Consider the following 18,161-nt stretch of genomic DNA (forward strand, 5'->3'; position numbering starts at 1 on the left):
CTGCAGCAGTTCAAAAAGGTGACTCTCCTCCACCTTAAGGGCAATTGGGGATGGGCAATAAATGCTGGCCTAGCCAGTGACGCCCACATCCCATGAAGGAATAAAAAAAGCTCACTTGATTGGCACCCCATCCACCACAGATGCACAGTGGCAGCAGTGTGTACCATCTACAAAAGTTGATTGCAGCAACTCACCAAGCCTCCTTGAACAGCACCTTGCATACTCACAACCTCTACCACCTAGAAGGACAAGGGCAGCAGATGCATAGGAACACCACCTCCTGCAAGTTTCCCTCTAAGCCACACACCATCCTGAATTGGAACTACATTGTGGTTCGTTCACTGTTGCTGGGGCAAGATCCTGGAGCTCCCTTCCTTGCAGCACTGTGGGTGTACCTACACCCCAAGGACTGCAGCAGTTCAAGAAGGCAGCTCACTTTCTCGAGGGCAATTAGGGATGGGCAATAAATGCTGGCCTAGTCAGTGATGCCCACATCCCCAAATGAATGGGGGGAAAAAATGCAAGGCCTTGTCTGCACAATTGAGTGATGTATAAGATCCCATGGAACTATTTGAAGAGCAGACAGTTGTCCCAGTATCGAAGCCAATATTTAACTCTTAATTTCACACCCAAACTGTTTTGTTGATTAACATCAGTAGTGCTGCTGGAGGCCCTCTGAGTAGGGCATGCAGTGCCTCTGGCCACTTCTGGTGTGACCTGCGCAGTACTCCATGCTGGGAAGGTCACTGGCACAGGTGTCTCCTCCATGCTACCATAACATCACTCAGCCTGACTAGCTGACTTGATGCTCTGTGAACTTGGACCATGCATGTCCATTTAATGTATTCACTTGTCACTCACTGAAGAACATGAGTTCAGCTGCAACAGCAGCCTGGTGGTATTTGAAGTGCCAGGCACCAAATTGCAGGTAAGGTAATCATCTGCTCTTGCAAAGTCACTGGAAGTACTCGAGTGTTTTTTTGGAGGTGTTGTGGTGAGTTCCTGGATTCGGCAGGGGGTGTTGCTGCATTCTTACAGGGAGTGCAGAGAATTTGGTGACCTGTACACACAAAGGCTGCAACAGGTATGGGGGCTGCAGCAGTAGAGCCTCTAGGTCAGCAGTGGAGCAGTGAGTGCAGAGGGGGCAAGCTCTGCACAATGCCCTCTGCCAAGTTGGAGCTGGACTCCTCCATGCTCCTTGACAGTATCTGGGGCTGTTTGGCAGGTTAACCAATGCACCCTCATCAGCGTTCTGCATGCTGCCCCATCAGGGCCCTCCTCTGAGTCCACTGTAGTAGAACATGTCTGCAACCTTGCCCTCCAGTGAACTAGCCATTTCCCCTGCCTGGCCTGGCTGCAGCCCACTCATGCCCACTGATGACCATGTGCAGATCCCAACTCTATACTTGTCTCTAAAGTATGTGCAGTCCCTGCACATCAGGGCTGGTGACTGCAAATATCACCAAGTGACGAGGCTGGTGACTGCAAATATCACCAAGTGACGAGGCTGGTGACTGCAAATATCACCAAGTGACAAGGCTGGTGACTGCAAATATCACCAAGTGACGAGGCTGCTTCATAAGTGCTGCTCTGTTTTCTCTCCTCCTGGGTGTGCCATGGCTTGACCGGTGGCAGTTATTGGGAGTTTGAGAGCAGGAAATCCAAATGGGGAAGGTTTTGCTGAGGGGAAAAGAGTGTGGGGAGGAAAACAAGTGGTCCATGGTCACACCAGCTTGCTGCTCATGCCAGAAAGCAGGATGAGAGGGAGTTGAAAAGGGACACAAGGCACAAACATACTGTCATCCTCTGTTCTCAGCAATATTGGATGCCATGGGCTTTTTCACAGCTGACACCATAATGTGGAGAATCATCTCCATGGAGCTCGGGGATGCAGGCGCCATTGTCCCCCAGTTCTGCTCGGCTACCTTCTATTGTGTTACCTTGTCCTGCAAGAGAGGGCAGGATGTCAGTAATTGTGTTCCTCTGTGTTTGGTAATGTGCCTGCCACACAATAGTTGGAGGTATGCGGAAGCTGGATATGACACTGGTATCATTGGAGTGTGTGAGAGGCTGAGGTGGGATATCAGGATGTTAGGTGTGAGTCCTGAGTGCCAGGGACTGCTACTGGATGATAGGAGTGTAGTGCATTGAACAGTGTGAGAGGTTGGTAATGTGGTGGGTAGGAGATGTCCTATGAAGATGCATTCAGTGACCTTGACCACCCACATGGTTATTAGATGTGTGGCACCACTGCCAGGTCCTCTGGGCCAGATTTGGAGATCTGACTCCTGGCCACCTAATCCCAAACCCTTCAAAGGACCTCCTGCACCCCCACCCCCCCACCCCAACACCCTGCAGAAACATGGCATTCCTCCTCCTGTCCACCTCCATGACTAAGGAATCTAGCATCGTATCCATGAACCTGGGGTCCATCTCTCAACCTCGGTGTTCTATTTTGCTTCTTCAGAATTGCAGCAATAGCATTCAGCAGCAGCCTCATATGATTCAGTGCAGCTTCCCTTTTAAGATGGAGAGACTGCCTTTAAGAGCAGACTGGCAGCACCACGTGATATCAGCCCATGTTACTCAGTCCTCTCCTGAGTGCTCACCCAAACAGCAGTATGGGGCCTGTTTGTAACATTGGTATAATCAGGTAAATGAGAAGTCAGCACCAAATGTGTGTGCTGTCTACCTCCACAGCAACAGGCATGGGCAGATCACGAATCATGACCCCTGCCCACAACAGTGTGGACTAATTTCTAGCCCCTTATTTGGTCATTTATCTCATTGCTGTTTCTGGAACCTTGCTAGGCACAAATTGTCTGCCACACTTCCTATATTAAAACTGACTACACTTCAGAAGAACTTTATTGGGGTAAAGTGCTTTGGGATGTCATGAGGACACAAAAGACACTGTACAAATGGAAGTATTTTCATTTAATTCTAATCTAGGAAAATTCATGGTTAAATTGGATAACCCCTAAAAACAGGCGCAGGGATCAAGATTGGAGATTAATCTGTACCTGTTGATTTACAAAGCAGGTAGCACATCAAATTTATGCTGTATGCTGATTATCATGATTGCTATGTGCAATGAGTGCTACTTGTGCTGGTGGTTGTCTGCAGACAGCAGAGGTACAATATCGCAAGTGCCTGGCGCTATTTAAATCTAGCCTGCATCTCTTAAAGGGAAGATGTATTTTGGCTGCTGGTGCTGCTGAGACCATGCTGAATATTCCACATTGGAAGAATCAAGAGTGGTGACCATGGAAGAGTGTGTGAACCAAGGTGTTTGATACTGCACTCAAGAGGCTGAATTTAGTTGCACCAGCGGGGGTCTCAGAGCTGGGCTGAAAAGGCTGTGGGAACCTCACCTGGACCACTCGGAGCCCCCAGGAGCAATTCTATGGTTATCAGGCACTCGAGTGCCCGGCACTGGGGTCCCTGTCCCTTTAAAGGCAGGCCCTGGCGATGAGGTTTGAGTGCGGGGGGGTGGTGGTGGGTTATGTCCTGTGGGCAATCTGTGGCATTTCACTGGGTGACCTCCCCGCATGACAGGGAAGAGGCTCATAAGTGGCTGATAACAGACCACATAGGGGCCTCAATTGGTCTCCGGGCAGGAAGGCTGTCTTTGGCCTTTCCTAACCCTGACTTAATTGTATTGCAATGGGAAGGCGACGGGCCCTCAACCTCTACCCCGTACTGTCTCCCAGCCCATCTCTGGGTGGGGCTTGTGGAGCCCATTAAATTCAGCCCAAGGTGTTGGTGGAAGAGGTGGAAAGAAAGAAGTCCTGTATCCTCAGTGGGTCAGGATGGCCTCTTTCTGTACTGTCACCATTCCATGATTCTATAACACTGGTTCGGCCTCAACTAGTGTATTGTGTCCACTGGGCACCACACTTTAGGAAGGATGTGAAGACATTAGAGAAGATGCAGAAAAGATTTGAGAATGGTTCCTGGGATGAGGGATGTCAGTTACATGGATAGACTAGAGAAGCTATAATGGAAACTTGGCTTAAAGAGGGGCAAGAATGACAGCTCAGTATCCCTGGATTTAGAGTTTTCAGGCATGATGGAGCGGGAGATAAATAAAAAGGAAGGGGTGTAGCATTATTAGTTAAGGAACCAATAACAGCTTTGAGGAGGGATGGTATTCTAAATGAATCATCAAATGAGGCCATATGGGTGGAGCTCAAATTTTAAAAAGGGGCAGCCACATTACTAGGAGTGTACTATAGACCCCCAAATAGTGAGGGAAATTGAAGAACAAATATGGCGCCAAATTTGACTGCAAAAACTGTAGGGCAATAATAGTTGGGAATTTCAACTACCCGAATATCAACAGATAGTGTGAAGGGCACAGAGGGGGCAAAATTCTTGAACTGCATTCAAGAGAACTTTTTTAGTCAGCACGTGGCAGGCCCAACGAGAGGGGGTGCAATTCTAGATTTAGTTTTCAGTAATGAAGTTGGGCAAGTGGATGAAGTAACAGTGGGTGACCATTTTGGAGATAGTGACCATAATAGTTAGTTTTAACATAATCATAGGAAAGGACAAAGATAAAACGGAAGCAAAAGTTCTAAATTGGGGGAAGGCAAACTTTACGAAATTGAGGTGACCTGGCGAAAGTGGACTAGAATCAGTTACTTGAAGGAAAATCAGTGGCAAACCAGTGGGAGGCATTCAAGAGCGAGATACTATGGGCACAGTGTAGGCATGTCCCCACAAAGATTAAAGGTAGTACTGCCAAATCTAGAGCCCCTGGCACAGGATAAATTAAAGCAAAAAAAAAGCTTATGACAATCCCATATCTTAATACTTTAGAAAGCCTTGAGTATAGAAAGTGCAGGGGTGAAGTAAAAGAGGAAATTAGAAAAGCAGAGAGGACATAAAACACCTTTGTGTTTTCCTTGATTTTACCTGCCAATAATCTTTCATCAGTACAATAAGAGCAAGAGGATAACTAAGGAAAGGGTAGGGCCTATTAGAGATCAAGGGGAACTTATGCGTGGATGCAGAAGATGTGGGCAGGGTTCTTGAGTTTTTCCTCTTCCTTCACAAAGGAGAAGGTTGGTGCAAACTTTGTAGTTGAAGAGGAAGAGTGTGAAATATTGGATACAATAACCAGAATGTGAGAGAACGTGCTGGAGAGTCTGACATCCTTGAAAGTGGATAAAACGCCAGGATCAGATGGATTGCATCCCAGGTTGTTAAAAGAAGCCAGGGAGGAAATAGCAGATGCACTGAGGATCATTTTCAAATCCTCACTAGATACAGGTGAGGTACCAGATGATTGGAGATCTGAAAACATTGTACCATTGTTAAAAAGGGTGCGAGGGATGAACCAAATAATTTTAGGCCAGTCAGTCCCACTTCGGTGGTGGGTAAATTGTTAGAAACAATTCTGAGGGATAGGATAAACTTTCACTTAAAAAGGATAGGATTAATCGGATAGTCAGCATGGATTTGTTAAGGGAAGATCATGTCCATCTTCCTCAAACTCAATTAAGTTAATAACAAGGAGGATTGATAGTGCAGTGGATGTGGTTCATATGGGTTTTAGTAAGGCATTTGACAAAGTCCTGCATGGCAGGCTGTTCAGTAAAATGAAAGCCCATGGGATACAGGGGAAGGTGGCAGGTTGGATCCAGAATTGGCTTAGGGACAGGAAACAAAGGGTAGTAGTCAACAGATGTTTTTGCAACTGGAAAGCTGTTTCCAGTGGCATTCCAAAAGGCTCAGTTTTGGGTCCCTTGCTGTTTGTGGTATATATTATAATGATTTGGACTTCAATATGGCAGGCATGATTGGGAAATTTTCTGATTACACAAAAATTGGCCGTGTAGTTAATAGGAGGAAAGCTGTGGACTCTTGAATGATATCAATGGTTTGGTTGAATGGGTGGAAAAATGGAATTCAATCTAGAAAGGTGTGAGGTAATGCATTTGGGGAGGGCAAATGAAACGAGGAAATATACAATAAACAGGAGGATATTGAGGGGTAGACAAAGTGAGTCCTTGAAGTGCATGTCCACAGGTCCCTGAAGGTGGCAGGACAGGTAGATAGAGTGGTGAAGAAGGCATATGGAATGCTTTCCTTTTATTGGCTGAGGGATGTGGGATCCTCCCACATCCAAAAGACTTGCAGGTGATAGGTAAATTGGCCGTTGTAAATTGCCCCTAGTGTAGGGAGGTGATAGGGAATATGGGATTACTGTAGGGTTAGTATAAATGGGTGGTTGTTGGTCGGCACAGACTCGGTGGGCTGAAGGGCCTGTTTCAGTGCTGTATCTCTAAATAAAAAATAAATAAATAAAAGCAGGGATGTGATGCTGGAACTGTATAAAACGCTGATAGGCCACAGCTGGAGCATTGCGTACAGTTCTGGTCACTCCATTTCAGAAAGGACATAATTGCTCTGGAGAGAGTGCAGAGGAAATTTACAAGAATGTTGCCAGGGCTTGAAAGTTGCAGCTATAAGAAAAGATTGAATAGGGTAGGGTTGTTTTTCATAGAACAGAGGAGGCTGAAGGGTGACTTAATTGAGGTGTACAAAATTGAGGGGCCTAGATAGATTAGACAGGACGGACCTGTTTTCCCTAGCAGAGGACAGATTTAAGGTACAAGGATTGGAGGCGACATGAGGAAAAACTTTTTTTACCCAGAAGGTGGTGGGTGACTAGAATTCACTGCCAGGAATGGTGGTGGAGGCAGAAACCCTCAATTCTTTGAAAAGGTACCTGGACATGTATCAGAAATGTTGTAACCTGCAAGGCTACGGACCAGGTGCTGGAAGGGGGAATTAGTTTGGGTCGCTAGGTTTTTTCGTTCGGCACAGACATGATGGGCTGAATGGTCTCCTTCTGTGCCATACTTTTTCTATGGTTCTAAGCTGGGGCTGTTCTCACAGAAGAGAAGGTTGAGAGGAGATTTGATAGAGGTGTTCAAAATCAATTGGACATGTAGATAGGGAAAAACCCTTTCCATTGGTGGAAGGGTTGAGAACCAGAGGACACTGATTTAAGGTGAATGCCAAAAGAAGCAAAGATAACATGAGGAAAAACATTTTGATGCAGTGAGTGGTTAGGTTCTGGAATGCACTGCCCGAGAGTCTGGTGGAGGCAGATTCAATTGTGGCTTTCAAAAGAGAATTGGATAATTTATATGGAGAGGAAAAATATTTACAGGGCTACAGTGAAAAGGTGCAGGAGTGGGACTAGCTGAGTTCTTGCAGACAGCCAGCATGGACATTATGGCCAAATGGCCTCCTTCTCTGCTGTAACCACTTTATGATTTGAGATAGTTGAGGGCTCAAAGCCAGAATCTATTGTTAGAATTAAGCAACAATAAAAGCTATTATGCTGCTGGGCATATATGTTAGGCCACCAAATGGTGAGAAGGAGATACAGGAGCAAATTGCAACAACTATACAGTAGTGATAATGGGGTACTGCAATTATCCCAACACAGACTGAAAAAGTTATATGTTAAGGGCGAAGAGAGAAGAGTTTCTGAAATTAGGATGTTTCCAGCCTAATGAGAAAGGAAACTGTGCTGAATCTGGTTATGGGAATGAAGTTCATGTTTCTGTGGGGAGCATTTGGCAAAGTGTGCTCAGAATATCATTTGGTTTAGAGTAGTTATGGAAAAGTACAAGGAGCAATCAAACTTCAAAATACTCAATTGGAAGAGGGCTAATTTTAGTTGGTTGAAAGAGTATGAATTGAAATCAAAGATTGGCAGATAAAACGGTAAATGAGCAATGGGAAGCATTCTGAGAGGAGATAAGACTGGGTGTCCCGAAGAAGGGTCACTGACCTGAAACGTTAACTCTGCTTCTCTCTCCACAAATGCTGCCAGACCTGCTGAGCATTTCCAGCATTTCTTGTTTTTATTTCAGATTTCCAGCATCTGCAGTATTTTGCTTTTATATAAGACTGGGCATTGTCCCAAAAGGGGAAAGCTAAGGTATCCAAAGCTAGACCTCCCTATATGATTAAGGATATAGAGATTAAAATAAACAGAAAAAGGAGGCTTATGATAAATGTCTGGTTCATAGTATAGTAGAAAACCTAGTTGAATACAGCAAGTAAAGGAGAACTGAAAAGGGAAATAAGAGGTGCAAAGAGTACATGAGAATAGATTAGCAGGTAACATAAATGTGAACCCAAAAGTCTGTTATAGGCATATAAATAGGAAAATATAATCAACAGGAGATCTTCTTGTAGAGGCAGTGGACATGACTGAGATACTAAATGAGTACTTTGCAATCTGTCTTCACCAAAGAAAAGGTTTCTTACAAAGTCACAGTAAAGGAAGAGGTATTAGATAAATTGGATAGAATAAAAATAAAGAGGAGGTACTTAAGATTGGCAGTTTCCCAGTACTGTGAAATGCATTCTAGTTTGTTGTAGAAAGTAAGGGCAGAGATAGAGGAGGTTCTGGCCCCAATCATCTAATCCTCCTTTAGATATGGAAAAACTGGACAGTTGTAAATATGACAAGCTCTTCAATAGATGAAGGGATAAACCCTGCAACTACAGGCCAATCAGTTTCCCAGTGGTGGTAGGAAATTGAGAGATAATCCAAAGCAAAATTAATCGTACTTGGAAATTTTGCAATTAACACATCTGTGCTGGTTGTCATTTATTAAAGGCAACTTGTGTTTAAATAACCTGTTTGAGATCTTTGAAATAATGGAGAGGGTTGGTGAAGGTAATTGTGGTTGATATTGTGTATATAGACTTTCAAAAGGAATTTTACAGAAGTACCACATAATAGAATTAGCAAAATTGAAGACCAGGTGATTAAAGTAGTGGCAGCAGCATGAATGAGATTCTCTAAGACAAAGCAGTAGTAATGAATGGTTTTACAAACTAGAGGGAAGTATAGAGGTGTCACCAAGGGGTTAATATTAGGACTGTTGCTCTTTTTGATATATATTAACAACCTGAACTTAGGTATACATGGCATAATTTCAAAGTTTGCAGATGAAACTCATATGTAGTAAACAGTGAGGAGAATAGTAACAAATTTCACAGGGACATATTCAGACTGAAATAGGCAACACATGGCAGATGTAATTTAATACACAAGTGTGAAGTAATGCTTTTTGGTAGGAAGAAAGAGCAGTGACAATATAAATTAAATGGCACAACTTTAAAGGGAGTGCAGGAACAGAGAACTGGGGATTTACAAACACAATTCTTTGAAAGTAATGACAAGTTGAGAAAGCTGTGAAAAATGCATATATGGTATCCTTGACTTTATAAACCAAGGCATAGGGCTGGATTTTACTGGCAGCGTTGTGAACCCGACATCAGGATCATCTCCAGGTCCTAACCCCCGCTTGAGGTCATTTAGACGTCAGCCAATTAGTGGCTTGCCTGCCTGATTGCCATCCAATTAGGGATGGCAGATGCATTCAGGAGGTGGGAGTTAGATATGGTGGCCCCATTTAAAGGGTGCCAGTCAGCCATCAATGTGGCTGCAAGCAGACTATCATTGCAGAGTGTGCAATAGTGGACAGCAGCAACATGATAGGCAGTTGCCCCACATTCAGCGACTCCTCCCTGGAGGTTCTGAAAGAGGTGGTGAGAGCATGCAAGAAAGATCTATTACCTGAGACCAACAGGAGGAGGCCTGCCAGCCAGACTAAGCAGGAATGGCTGGAGGTTGTAAGAGGTCAGCAGCCGCAGTGTGGTAAGCAGGACATGGGTCCAGTGCAGCAAGCGCTTCAATGACCACCTCAGGTCTGGCAAGGAGAGCAAGATGCAACACCCAGCTGGCAGACATGAGGTAAATAGATGCTGAGCCCACCTCCAAGCAGAAGGGCTGCAAGGCAGGCATTGCCCAAGAACACTTAAGTGTGCCCATTCCAACTCCTCAACTGAGGGAAGAGCTCACAGCAATATACCTTTTGGAGGATGTACAGTAAATTGCCATGATCATTACATGGGAATGTGACTTGTGATGTGATGAAGTATCACTGTCTAACAATTGATCAGTGCCTTGCAGGAAAAATGAGCACACAGCCTGACAGGAATAGTTCCTGGAGTGGACCACCTAGCAGTTTTGACCCAATGGAGGAAGCCATTGATATTGGCTGGCTGCAGGGTGAAATGGGTGTCTGGCAGAGAAAGGGTGAAAGTTTCTTGCCCTGTCCATGCAAGCGCCATGGAGCAGCTTCCTCATTTATGCAGCCGTTTCTAGTAGTTTACAGTTGGTCAGCCAGATGTCTGGAGCAGCTACTGAGAGACGGAAGGTAGAGTAAGTGTGCTGTCTCTTCCACAGGACCAATGCTGGAGGAGCAGCACCAGGTGATATTGGAGACTGAGTCTCTCTTGGAGGAAGAGATGCACTCTGAGGATCCACTGTCACAGGAGCCAAGCACACCCTTCACCATTGCAGATACATACACCTTGGTGGGGACTCAAGCATGGCTAGAATTGAGAGCACAAAGTGAGCCTCATGTCACATTTAAGCAGGAGCAGTTGATAGAGGTGGCAGCAGCTCTGGACAGTCTCCAAGGGAGGACAGAACAGCCTCAGCCATGGTAACCTGGCAGGAGACGCTGAGTCTCGGGGGTCATATACAAAGCAGGTGCTTGTGGGGCAACAAAGAAATGTGTGGCCACCTGTCAGAGTTCCCTGAGGCAATGCAGACCCTTGGACAGAGAATGGAGTCTGTACATGTCATGAGCACCACAATGACACATGCACATGTGCTGCTTGATTCAAAGATTTATACTTTATTTGTTCATGGGATTTGGGTGTTGCTGGCTAGGCTGGCATTTATTGCCCATCCCTAATTGCCCTTGAGAAGGAGGTGGTGAGCTGCCTTCTTAGACCACTGCAGTCCTTGGGGTGTAGGGACACCCACTGTGCTGTTAGCAAGTTCCAGGATTTTGACCCGGTAACAGTGAAAGAACAGCAATATAGTTCCAAGTCAGGATGGTGTGTGACTTGGAGATGGTGTTCGCATGCATCTGCTGCCCCTGTCCTCCTAGGTGGAGGTTGCAGGTTTGGAAGGTGCTGTCAAAAGAGCTGTCGTGAGATACTGCAGAGCATCTTGTAGAGGGTACACTCTACTGCCACAGTGTCGGTGGTGAAGGGAGTGAATGTTGAAGTTGGTGGATGGTGGGCCAATCAAGTGAGCTTTCTTTTTTATTCATTCATGGGATGTGGGCATCACTGGCTAGGCCAGCATTTATTGCTCATCCTTAATTGCCCTTGAAAAAGTGGTGGTGAGTCGCTTTTTTGAACTGCTGAAGTCCACGTGGGATAGGTACACCGACCGTGCTTTGCCCTGGACGGTGTTGAGCTTCTTGAGTGTTGTTGGAGCGGTACCTATCCAGGCAAGTGGAGAGTATTCCATCACACTCCTGACTTGTGCCTTGTAGATGGTGGACAGGTATTGGAGTCAAGAGGTGAGTTATTCACCACAGAATTCCCAGCCTCTGACCAGCTCTTCTAGCCACAGTATTTGTGACTGGTCCAGTTCAGTTTCTGGTCAATGGTAACCCCCAGGATGTTGGTGGGGGATTCAGCAATGGTAAGGCCATTGAACTTCAAGGGGAGATGGTTAGATTCTCTATTAAGATGGTCATTGCCTGGCACTTGTGTGGCACGAATTTACTTGCCACTTATCAGTCTAAGCCTGGTTGTTGTCCAGGTCTTGCTGCATATGGACACAGGCTACTTCATTATATGAAGAGTCATGAATGGTGCTGAACATTGTGCAATTATCAGCAAACATCCCTATCTCTGACCTTTTTATGATGGAGGGAAGGTCATTGAAGCAGCTGAAGATGGTTGGGCTTCAGACACTACCCTGGGAAACTCCTGCAGTGATGTCCTGGGACTGAGATGATTGGCCTCCAACAACCACAACCATCTTCCTTTTGTGCTAGGTATAAAAATATAACCAGCAGAGTTTTCCCCCTGATTCCCATTGACTCCAGTTTTGCTCGGGCTCCTTGATGCTATACTTGGTCAAATGCTGCCTTGGTGTCAAGGGCAGTCACTCTCTCCTCGCGTTCAGCTCTTTTGCCCATGTTCCGACACAGGCTGTACTGAGGTCAGGAGCTGAGTGGCCCTGACTGAACCCAAACTGAGCCTCCATGAGCAGGCTTTTGCTGAGCAAGTGCTGCTTGATAGCACTGTCGCAGACCCCTTCCATCACTTTTCTGATGGCTGAGAGTAGATTGATAGGGTGGTAATTGGCCAAATTGGGTTTGTCCTGCTTTTTGTGTACAAGACATATTTGGGTAATATTCCACATCGCCAGGTAGATGCCAGTGTTGTAGCTGTACTGGAACAGCTTGGCTAGGGGCACTGCTAATTCTGGAGCACAAATCTTCAGTCCTATTGTTGGAATGTTGTCAGGACCCATAGCCTTAGCAGTATTCAGTGCCTTCAACTGTTTCTTTATCACATGGAGTGAATCATATTCACTGAAGACTGGCATCTGTGTTGCTGGGGACCTCAGGAGGAGGCTGAGATGGATCATCCAGTAAACACTTATGGCTGAAGATGGATACAAGTGTTTCAGACTTGTCTTTTGCACTGATGTGCTGGGCTCCCTCATTGTTGAGGACAGATATTTGTGGAGCTGCCTCCACCTGTTAGATGTTTAATTGTCCACAACCATTCAAGACTGCATGTGGCAGGACTGCAGAGCTTTGGTCCGATCCATTGGTTGTGGGATCACTTAGCCCTATCACATGCTGCTTCTGCTGTTTGGCATGCAAGCAGTCCCATGTTGTAGTTTCACCAGGTTGACACCTCATTTTGAGGTATGTCTGGTGCTACTCCAGGCACGCCCTCCTGCACTCTTTGAACCAAATATATGCAAACTATCATGTACATAGGAAGTGTGATGATACAAACTATGGACTAACGCTGAAGAGTTGTGAAAAACTGACTCTTTTAAAAAAAAAAAGAACTTTTATTATTTTCAAAAGCAAACAATGGTCCAAAATGGCCACCAAATTCAAACTGTCTGACAAAGGGCAAATCTTCAAAGCCAAGTGTTATTGGAACCCATCTTACACATATCCTAAACATTTGAGAACTGAATGTCTTAAACAAAAGGTGTGAAGTAGCCACGTCCTTGGCCATTGTGCAATCACCATGGGGAAGAGAGAAGAATGTCCACCTCTCCAGGAGGTGAGACGTGATGCTTTTCAAAGACAGCCAGAGAGAGACTCTGATACAGAAGGTGAAGTTACTTGTAACAGCTTGTGTTCCAACCAAGCCAGAAAATACAGTACCCTGCAGAAAAATCTGACATCTGCAGTGAGCTAGAAGTAACCCACCATCTTCAACAGAAACTTCAATCAAGAGAAATCTGCAATCATCTCAAGCCTGCAACCATTGAGATATTGATTTACAAGAGAATTCAACAGGTATATCGTGACCTTCTCCACACAGTCACCTGTTTTCCCCCCTCTCTATTCCTCCTTTTGTGTGTTTGTGAGCAACAAATGCATGAGGGGATGTGTTGAGACAATTTCGGGATAAGGTGTATTGATCAATAAAGATTTTTTTTGTTAAAACCTACAAGAAAACATGCCGCTGTCTGTTTCTTTGATAAATAAAACACCAAGGGGTTAAACCCAAATAACAAAACACTTGCTGTGGTCAGGTGAAGAGATTAACAGTGGGAACTACCCACATTGCACTACCTGGCTGTAACAAAACTATTAGTGTTGTAATGTGCATTATATTGATCTTGTCGTCATTTTTCATACTGCAGCCAAAGGTGAACAATGCCAGGCCAGCAAGAGAAATGTGGTAGCCAGTACCATGAGATAACCTGAGAAAAGTGCACTGTTTAATTTGTGCCTAGATTGCTCACGAGTTGCTTCCTTAATGGTATGGGAAGGGGAACATGAATGTGAATCACAAACAGCTATATGTTTGTGATGCTTATGTAAAGGAAACAAAGTACAGTGCGTCTTACAACAAATCTAATTTAAAAAAATTTAATTTCACTTACCTGGTTGGCAGTGCTAATTCTGTTTGCCTTTATTGGATCACAGGTTTCATAAACAGCATACATAACTAAACCACAGAGGCAGGATAATATGAGCAGAATAGATGTACCAACCGAGTTCAGGAATAAAGCTCTGTTAAAACCAAAGTTACAGTTGGTTACACATAAAACACAATCACTTAAATCCCACAATACGTATAAATGCAAGTTCTTGCTTTCTTTGTATCACACCTTTTATGTCCTTTTTAAGATGTCCCAAACTGCTTAAGAACCAACCATTACTGTTTTTTGTAGGAAAATGCAGTATCCCAAAAACAAAGTAATTACCAGTTCATCTGTTTTGGTTGAGGGAAGAATGTTGGCCAGGATCCTAAAGTCCTTTGCTATTCTTCAATTACAGCCACTGGATCTTTTACAATTATCTTCCTTTCTGTCTCTTCACCATCATCAGCAAAATCATGCAAGAAGTGGTCAATAATATCAAGTGGCACTTACCAATAACCTGCTCACCAATCTTTAGTTTGAGTTCTACTCTAGACTACTCTAGTCCAGACCTGATTACAGCCTTGACTCAAACAAGGGCACAAAAGTTGAATTAGAGGTGAGGTGAGACTGACTGCCTTTGACATCAAAGCAGCATTGAACTAAGTGTGGCATAATCTATATTAACCACTTGGATGAAGGGGCCGAGTACATTGTAGCCAGATATGCAGACGATACAAACATAGGTAGGAAAGCAAGCTGCGATGAGGATGACAGTGTCTGCAAAAGGATATAGATAAGTTAAGTGAGTGGGCAGAAATTTGGCAGATTGAGTATAATGTGTGGAAAATGTGAGGTTGTCCACTTTGGGAAGAATAGAACAGATTATTTTATATGGAGAGAGACTGCAAAATGCCACAGTAAAGAGGGATCTGGGTGTCTTTGTACATGAATCACAAAAGGTTAGCATGCAGGTACAGTAAGTAATTAAGGAAATGGAATATTGGCAAGGGGGATGGAGTATGAAAGTAGGGAAGTCTTGTTACAACTGTAGAGGGCATTGGTGAGACAGCACCTAGAGTACTGCATACAATTTTTGGTTTCATTTAAGGAGGGATATACTTGCATTGGAGGCAGTTCAGAGAAGGTTCATTAGGCTGATTCCTGGAATGAAGGAGTTGTCTTTTGAGGAAAGGTTGACTGGGTTGGGCATATACTCATTGGAGTTTAGAAGAATGAGAGGAGATCTTATTGAAACATACAAGATTCTGAAGGGGCTTGACAGGGTAGATGCTGGGAGGATGTTTCCCCTTACGGGTAAACATTAACTGGGAGCACAGTTTCCAAAAAAGGTCTTTCTTTTGTTATGATGGTGCTTCTATTTTTTTTTGAGGACTCAAGTATTTTAGAATTATGGACATTGTTTTATTTGGGAAAACTGAAGAGGATTCCATGGATTTTGTTTTTCACGGGGCCCATTTGAAAGGACACAGAGGTCTTGTTTGAAAACAGTATTTACTGGAAGTCACTTATCCAGATAAATATCCAGCAGGGGCTTTTTGACTTGGAGATGTTTCCAAAGAAATGACTGGTTAGGAGGCTTGACTCGAGATATTTTGTTTTGCTTTGGACAGTGTGTTGGGGTGGGAACTGTCTTGAAGGTAGTTGGAGAAAACCAGCCAAGCGAGCAGTCACCATCAGCACTCTCTTCCTGAGCATCAAGTGTAAGAAATAGAGAAACTGATGCTGCATTTCTCCTGAAAAGCCTGCCAGGATCCTCTGTTGCATTTCTTCTGGAAAGCCTGCCAAACTGATCTTCACTGCCTGAAAAGAACTTAAAGATCCCAGTAACAACCGACTATGCGTATCTGGGACGCCAAACCAAAAAGGGACAATTGACATCTTTCCATAGCATCTCTTTTTTTTTCAGGAATTAGCAAGTATTTGGCCAAAGTATTTTTTTTGTCTTTATTTTTTGTAACTGCTCTAAAGAGAATCTCTTTTCAATTAACACGTGTGTGAGGGACTAAGGTAAAATGAAACTTTCATATTTCAGTCTGTTAATGCTTTGCTTAGTTACTGGTTACGTCTTATTTTCGAATAAACTGATTTTGTTTTTTTAAAAAACCCATCAGAATAAGAGTAGGGGCGGCACAGTGGCGCAGTGGTTAGCACCGCAGCCTCACAGCTCCAGCGGGTTCAATTCTGGGTACTGCCTGTGCGGAGTTTGCCAGTTCTCCCTGTGTCTGCGTGGGTTTTCTCCGGGTGCTCCGGTTTCCTCCCACAAGCCAAAAGACTTGCAGGTTGATAGGTAAATTGGCCATTATAAATTGCCCCTAGTATAGGTAGGTGGTAGGGAAATATAGGGACAGGTGGGGATGTGGTAGGAATATGGGATTAGTGTAGGATTAGAATAAAATGGGTGGTTGATGGTCGGCACAGACTCGGTGGGCCGAAGGGCCTGTTTCAGTGCTGTATCTCTAAAAAAAAGAGTCTATGACTGTATTGGTAACTGGGTAAACCTTTATATGTTGTGACCTCTGGAGAAGTGAAACTAGAAAAGACAGTGCACTCATCACATCTTGATCATAACACTTTTAAGATGGAGACAAGGAGTAATTTCTTCTGAGGGTCATTAATCTTTGGAATTCTCTACCCCAGAAAGCAGGGGAGTATATATTCAAGACTGAGTTAGACAGATGTTTGATCTATAAGGGAGTCAAGGATTATGGGATGGGGGGGGGGGGGGCACGCAAAGCAGGAAAGAAAGTGGAGTTAAGGCCATAATGGGATCAGCCACGATCATGTTGAATGGCAGGGCCGTATAGCCTGCTCCTTCTCCTTTTTCTTACGTTCTTATGATGAAAGAGCTCCAGTAAACTGAAGTGAATGTGGGGGCGGGGGGATCTCAGTGGCTGAAGTCATGCTTTAAATAAAAGGAAGATGTTTGTGGTTGTTTGAGGACAAATATCTCTGAAGATTGCAGTGTTCAGATCCTTTCACAATTCCTCAGAAAATGAAACACTTCATGCCCACATGCAGCAAGATCTAGATAACATCTAGGTTTGGGCAAATAACATTTGTGCCACAAGTGCCAGGCATTGACCATCTCCAACAAGAAACTAACAATCTGCCCTAGACAGGCAATGGAAAAGCCATTGCCTAATGCCACCATCAACAATCTGGGGGTTACTTTTCACCAGAAACTCAACTGGATTATCTACCTAAGTGCAGTGGCTGTTGGAGCAGCTTAATGTCTAGGTATTCTGTGACTTGACTCATTTACCAATGCAATGAAGCCTCTCCACCTCCAAGAAAGTGCAAGAAAGTAGTGGAACATTCCATTTGCCTGGATGTAGCTGCAACAACACTCCAGCACTTCAATACCATCAGCAGAACAAAGCAGTCTGCTTGACTGACAGCCCATTTACAAACTTGAGCATCTACTACTTCCACCAACAGTGTATTAAGTGCACACTGCAGCCAATCTACAAGATGCACCATAGGAAGTCACACTAAGTATTTGGCAGGACCTGCCTAGAATGAGAAGAAGCAGATACAGAAGGACACCATCACCTCTAAATTCCCCTCCAATTCATACATCATCCCAACTTAAATATAATTTGCCATTCCTTGATCAGTGGCTACTGTATCAAAATCCTGGAACTCCCTCCCTCACAGCATGATTGGAGTCCCTTCACCACATGAACTGCAACGGGTTAAGAAGTAGGCCGACCAGCACCTTCTCCAGGGTAATTAGAGATCGGCAATAAATGTCAGCCTTGCTAGTGACGGCTGCAAGTTGACAATTTATAAAAATACCTGAAAAGGCAGGGAGGACCTCAGTTTAGAGTCTCAACTGAAAGGCAGAACCTCTGATATTGGAAGTACAAAATAAATTATATGCTCAAGTTCGGGAATGTTTCTTGAATTGACCATTTCTAATAACATTTAGACTTGAGGCACGAAGTCAATTTGACACAAAGTAGCAGAATACCACTTTTACACCATAATCATTTGATGCTTTGCTATTAAAGCCTAAATGAAATATATAAAGCAAAATACTACAGATACTGGAAATCTGAAATAAAAAGAAAGTGCTGAAAATACTCAGGTCAGGCAACCTCTGGAGAGAAAGAGTTAACGCTCTGATAAGTCAATCACCTGAAACGTTGGCTGGGGT

The 18,161-nt window shown here is 44.3% G+C and overlaps 1 pseudogene; it reads right to left on the minus strand.

Annotated features, from left to right (window-relative positions):
* LOC137384587 (sodium/iodide cotransporter-like) overlaps positions 1 to 18,161 on the minus strand; it is a 197,369-nt pseudogene that overhangs the window by 65,106 nt on the left and 114,102 nt on the right.

Source organism: Heterodontus francisci, chromosome 26, assembly GCF_036365525.1.
Source record: "Heterodontus francisci isolate sHetFra1 chromosome 26, sHetFra1.hap1, whole genome shotgun sequence".
Taxonomy (NCBI): Eukaryota; Metazoa; Chordata; class Chondrichthyes; order Heterodontiformes; family Heterodontidae; genus Heterodontus; species Heterodontus francisci.